This window comes from Herpailurus yagouaroundi, unplaced genomic scaffold (genome assembly GCF_014898765.1).
Source record: "Herpailurus yagouaroundi ecotype Mexico unplaced genomic scaffold, PumYag 187, whole genome shotgun sequence".
NCBI lineage: Eukaryota > Metazoa > Chordata > Mammalia > Carnivora > Felidae > Herpailurus > Herpailurus yagouaroundi.
In genome coordinates, this window is record NW_024412418.1 from 3,128,494 (window position 1) to 3,134,879 (window position 6,386).

Genomic DNA, 6,386 nt, shown 5'->3' on the forward strand with positions numbered 1-6,386 from the left:
GAGATAGGTAAAAGTCTTTCATAGTAACTAGGTAACTGGTTACCTGGTAACTGCTAGATGTGGATTCTTAAGGTGGTAAGCATTTTCTTCTCTCTCTGAGCAGAGAATATCTGGGATATTCACCTAACATCTGACGCTGAAGAAAGCAAAGTCCTTCAGTTCTGGAATCTCTGATTCCATTCTCCTCTTCAGGCCACCTACTTACATCGAGGCTATGGCCCCCTAAAATCTCACTGCTGTGACAGAGTTCATTCTTGTGGCCTTCACAGATCACCCTGAACTGGCGGTGCCCCTCTTCCTGAGGTTTCTCATTTTCTATATCGTCACCCTTCTGGGGAATGTGGGGATGATCATTCTGACCCAAGAGGGTGTCCAACTCCACACGCCCATGTTCTTCTTGAGCCACCTCGCCCTACTGGATGCCTGCGACGCCTCGGTCATCACCCCTCAGATCCTGGCCACACTGGCCACAGGCAAGACAGTCATCTCCTATGACCAATGTGCTACCCACTTCTTTTTCTTCACCCTCTGTGCAGGCATAGGGTGTTTGATGGCCTATGGCCACTTTGTTGCCATTAGCAACCCATTGTGCTATAACCTCGCTATGACTCCAGGCACCTGCTGGGGATTGTTGGCTGCAGCCTATGTCTGTGGGGTCTCAGGGGCCATCCTGCATACCACATGCACCCTCACCTTCTCTTTCTGTGACCGTCTCTGTCTGTGACAGACTTCTTTTCTGTGACCTCCCACCCCTGCTGAAGCTTGCCTGCCAAGCATGACACAAAGTGCCACTGTCATCCTCTTTTTTGCCAAGCTCATGGTCCTGGCCAATGTCCTGATCATCCCGGTCTCCTATAGGCTCATAATCAGAGCCATTTCAAGGGTGAAATCTGTTGGTGGACGAGCCAAGACCTTCTCCACCTGCACGTCCCACCTCACCACTGATGTCCTCTTCTTCAGGACACTTGCCTTCATGTACCAGAGAAATCACTCAGACTCATCCCCAGAGGAGGACAAGATCATGTCTGTCTTTTACACCGTGGTCATCCTCATGCCAAACCCCTTGATCTACAGTCTGAGGAACAAAGATGTAAAAGCTGCACATTCAGAAAACTCATTGGTAAAATCCAGTTCCCAAAGAATGCAGCCTCAGGTGAGAATCGTTCATCCTGACCCATTTTCTCCCCAGATCTTCATGCTCTGATAAATATCAACACCATGCAGTGCCTGCCCTCAAGAATGGCAGCTTTCAGTAGCACTCAGGAAGTAGGCAAGAACTACCACCTTTTTTTTTTTTTTTAATTTAATTTGGGGAAAACCACAAGGTTGGTGAAATTTACTTAGATGACTCTCTCTACCTCTCTTTTTTTTGCCTTCTCCGTCTTTAGCCCACTCTCAAACTATCAGGGTTCTAGGGATACTCTCTGATACCACCGAGCAAAAAGCTGACACAGTCATAAGTGAACTGATGACCACATCCAAGCTGCCATCTTCAACTCAAGCACACTGAAGTTCCCCAGTTGCCCCCTCTTTATCCCGCCATCTCTGTGCTCCCTGATACTGACTTCCACTCTCTGTGGAAGATTATAGCTGGGAATCATACTAACAGGAGGAGAGCCAGGAATTTTGCTCTTCTTTTATGGTATGGATAACCGACCAACTCATTATGAGGAAATTAATGAAAAGTACCGTGAACCCAGTGGAATTTCCCATTGGTACAGATTACAAGAGTAAAAGGAAGCGTGCTCCCCTTGACTACTCCCCCACTTATGTCTTCCCGAATGGTGCCCAGTATCTCCAGGACTCTACTCTCTGCCTTTCAAGTGGCAAATGTCTACATTCTGGATCTCCAACTCTTTTGTTTCTCCTCCTCCTAAACACAGCACCTGACTCATGACAGTCTCTGCTCTCAAAAAACTCACTCCCAGAGGCTGCAAAGTCAGCAACCATAGACCTACAGCAAACGGTCTTAAATGGAATTACCTTGTCAGGTAATGTCTTACCCTCTTGGAACATCAGTTTCCTCTAATCAAAAAAAAAAAAAAAAAAAAAAAAAAAGATTAATACTTCCTGTTTGAAAGAATTATTGAAAGAATGTTTAAAGAAGAGGATGAAAATCAATGTGGAGGTTTGGTTTAGTCAGAAGAGGCTGAGTTTGCTGTGGCAACAATCAAATCTGAAACTGGTCATAATACTTTTCCCATGCAAATTGGGGTGTTCTGCTGTACGCAGTCACTCAGAGATTCTGGCTTAAAGAGGCCCCTCCATTTTATAGCTATACTGTCAAAAATGCAAACTATGCAGGGGATAAAAGACTACTGCAGAATCATAATGGACCTTTTCTCCCACAGCCCACTGGTTAGAAGGAGTCACACAGTCCCGCCTCGCTAGAAGGGAGCCGTTAAAGGTAAAAGTACAAATGGAATATATGCGAAGCAATATTGACTCTGCCTCCCCTGTGGCTGCGATTATCAGCATTCCACAAAATCATAAGTAATCAGATTATTTCTTGATTGTTCAGATCATTTACTACAAACCACCTCTCCCATATTTAGGGAAACAGGTCCACTCTTTCACTTGCCACCTGGCCAAGTGCCATTAGGATCCCCATGGGCTTTTCACCCACGCTCAATTCATCAGAGTGCTTTGGGAATATTATTGGTGAAATGAGAAGGAGTCTAAAATACTCTTTTTATATATAAAAATATAAAATATTAACAATACTAACTGAAGCCAATATATATATTATATATACATATAATATATATATTATAATATATATTATATATAATATTATAATATATATTATATATATATAATATAAATATAACAAAAAGATACGTAACTTGTGTTTTATAGAAGGCCATGACTCCAGCCACATGAACTAGAGGGGTAGAGGACAGAGAAAGAGGAAAGATGAGAGAGGGAAAGAGAGCCCTAATCCCACTTGACCCATACATTTTTCAAGCACAACACACCCCAAATAGGAGTCTTGATCCCCCACCCCCAACACTTACTCCTCCCAAATCTTCTCTGGTACCACCTGGAGAAACCAGTTGTCCAGACAAAATCATTATAATCATCATCCTCATTTTCTTATTCCTCTCATTCTCTCACATCCAACCCATCAGCAAATTCTAACAGTTCTAACCCAAAAAGAACCCCCATCTGGTTTAGGCGGGCCTCAGAGACCAGTGTGCCAGAGTAAGTATCCAACCTCCTGTGTCGGTGCTGTGGTTGGGGCAACACCTTTGTGGTCTTACAGTGCGTAGGCATCTCTTCTTGGTTTGAAATGACTTTACTTCTCCAGCCTTCCTGCTAATTCTCTGAGCTACCCATTATCATTTAAATAAATTCCTTTTCTAATTAAATCAGTCTATGTCTGTTGCTTACCACTAAGAAATCTTATTGATACAGAAATCAGCAGCAAGATTGTTATAGGCAAGAAACCATTGGAAAAATTGGAGGAATCAAGTCATATTCCTAGCTACATTGAGTCTATGGCCAAAAAACTATACCATAGATAGATATAGATATAGATAGATATAGATATAGATATATGTGTGTATATGTATATATATATGGAATTGGGTCAGGTAATTATGGAGGCTGAAAAGTCTCACCATCTGCAGCCAGCAAGCTGGAGACCCAGGAAAGCTGATGGTATAAATTCCAGTCTGAGTCCAAGTTCAAAGACAGGAAGAAACCTATGCCTCAACTCAATGATGGTCAGGCAGGGAAAGGGAATTCTTCTTTGTTGAGCCTTTTGTTCTATTCAGGTCTTCAACAAATTGGATGAGACCTACCCATATTGAGGAGGAAAATCTGCCTTATTCATCTGCCAATTCAAATGTTATCTCATCCAAAAACACTCTCACAGACACACCCAGAATAGCATTTAACTAAATCATCTGGGTACCCCATGGCCCAGTCAAGACAACACATAAAACTAATCATCACAGAATTGGCTATCTTGCCTGAGTCAGACTGAAACAGAGAGAATCTATCCAGTATTACGATATAGGGTGCAGACTAATACTCCCTTCTCCCATAGCTCAGAACAGTGAAACAATAGCAGATTTTGATCCTGTAATGTAATGTCTAGTAAAGGCAAAGCTTTGAGAACTATGAGGTCTCAGTCACATAATGTGTGATAGGTAAGGCATGAGTAATTAAAGACTCTGTGGTGGGTGGTTGCTTCTAAAGGCACTGGATAGTTTAAGGAAATTGAATGGCATGACATTTCCTAAAGTCTTGATCAAAACACAGAATAAAAATTAGGGACTATAAATTATTATTCTTTTAAAAATATTTTACACTTTCAGCATTAGGGCTGCTAATGGGAAAAGTAGCCTAATATTTAAGCTGTGGGAGGCCAAATTATTCTGCCAGTTAAATTACTGCCCCTTGTCCAGAACCAAGTTTTGTATCCACCTAGGCTTAAAGCTGTGGCACTTATTGAAAAAGAATGAGAAAGAGAGATACCGGAAAAACCTAGCAGCCCACTGGAATGGCAGTGCAAGGGAAACTCTGGGTGACTCTGAGTCCCTCCAGCCTCACCCCCACTGAGCCTCCCTTGCTGGCTCAGGCATCATCTCCTTCTCTGTTTAAGGGAGCTTCCTGCCTTGCATGAAGACCTAGTCACAGCCTTACTGCTACCTGCTACCCTGCAAGGCAAAGCTGATTCTCTTCCTGCCCCAGTGCTACCAACCCTCATTCTCTCCAGATCTATTAGCAGAGTTTTCTTAAGGTTAGATACAAATATGCCAAGATAGGTCAACTACAAGTTGAAACCAAGAGAATTCTTACACATGAAATCATTTAAAAGGCTCTATAAAGTTATAACAGCAAATACGTTAAGTTTCTAAATGAAAGATTCAAGAACTTAGCTGTAAATTGAGCTAAATTCATTGGTAAGGGCCCTCATAGAAAGACCTTTTTGGAACCAGCAGAAAAGAGCAGCACATCATTATGGTTCTTTTTGTCATTGGCCTTACAGAATATCTACAACAGGCCATCTGCAAAGCCCAACACACAAGAAGAAAAGGTAGTAGATATGAAAGAGGCAGTGACTGTGGCTCGAAGCTGAAAGAAAAATTCACACAGATGCATAATGATCCAGATGTTGGAATTAAAGGCCTTTATAATAACTGCCGTAAATATGTTAAAGAATTTAGAAGAAACAGATTTAAGCATGAACATATGGGGAATTAAGGCAGAGGAACAAAAAAAAAATCTAACAGAATACAAGTTCTAGAACTAAATAACACAGTATCCAAAATGGAGCAGATTGGATACAGCAAAATAAAGAATCAATAAACAGCAATACAAGTCAACAGAAATGGTCCAAACTGAAGCAGAGAGAGGAAAGAATGTTTAAAACACAAAAGCCGAATGAGACATCTTGGAAAATAGCAAATGGTCCAGCATACATGTAATTGGAGTAACACAAAAAGGCACAGAGAAAAGTGACAAGAGAAATGTTTGAATGGATGACATCTTTCAAAGGCTAAAAAAATACCATAAAATAAATAATAACCCAGAATTCTATACCTAGTGAAAATAGCATTCAACAGCAAACGACTATTCAATGAAATAGACATTTTCAGATAAATTAATAAAGCTGATAAGAAGCATTAGCAGCAGGCCCGAGCTGCATACACATGATGTAAAATATAAATATGAACATAAAGAAATAACAAATCGGAATATTAAGATAAAAATGTGAAACAAATAGTGCCAAATGAATGGCTGAGTTCATAGGAAGGAAAAAAGAACACCATAAAGGGTGAATATATGTGAACATAAAGGACCACTTTTTCAAAAATTTCAAGAAGCTATTGACTGCTTAAAATAACAATGTATGTTACAGTTCATAACACAGAGGAAAACAAAATAGATGACAGCAATAACACAAAGATCAAAGGAAGGGAATAAACGGAATTGCACTATTATAAGCTTTTTACACTGAAAGCGAAACAGTATAAAATTAACTTAAACTAGATTATACTAAATTAAGGGGCACCTACAGGCTCAGTCGGCTACGCATCCAACTCTTGGTTTTGGCTCAGGTCATGATCTCACGGCTTGTGAATTCAAGTCCCACATCAGGCTCTGGCCTGCCAGCATGGAGCCTGCTGGGGATTCCCTCTCTCTTTCCCTCTCTCTGCCTCTCCCCTGCTCATGTGAGCGCATGTGCTCTCTCAAAATAAATAAACTTTACAAAACAGGAGAGAGAGCCCCAGAAAGGGAAGGAAGGAAGGAAGGAAGGAAGGAAGGAAGGAAGGAAGAAGGATGGAAGGAAGGAAGGAAGGAAGGAAGGAAGGAAGGAAGGAAGACGGAAGGAAGGAAGGAAGGAAGGAAGGAAGGAAGGAAGGAAGGAAGGA

General features: G+C 41.3%; 1 pseudogene; it reads left to right on the top strand.

The window, feature by feature from the left end:
- Positions 1 to 214: 214 nt before the first annotated feature.
- LOC121043780 (olfactory receptor 9I1-like) lies at positions 215 to 2,058 on the top strand (annotated as a pseudogene).
- Positions 2,059 to 6,386: the final 4,328 nt, after the last annotated feature.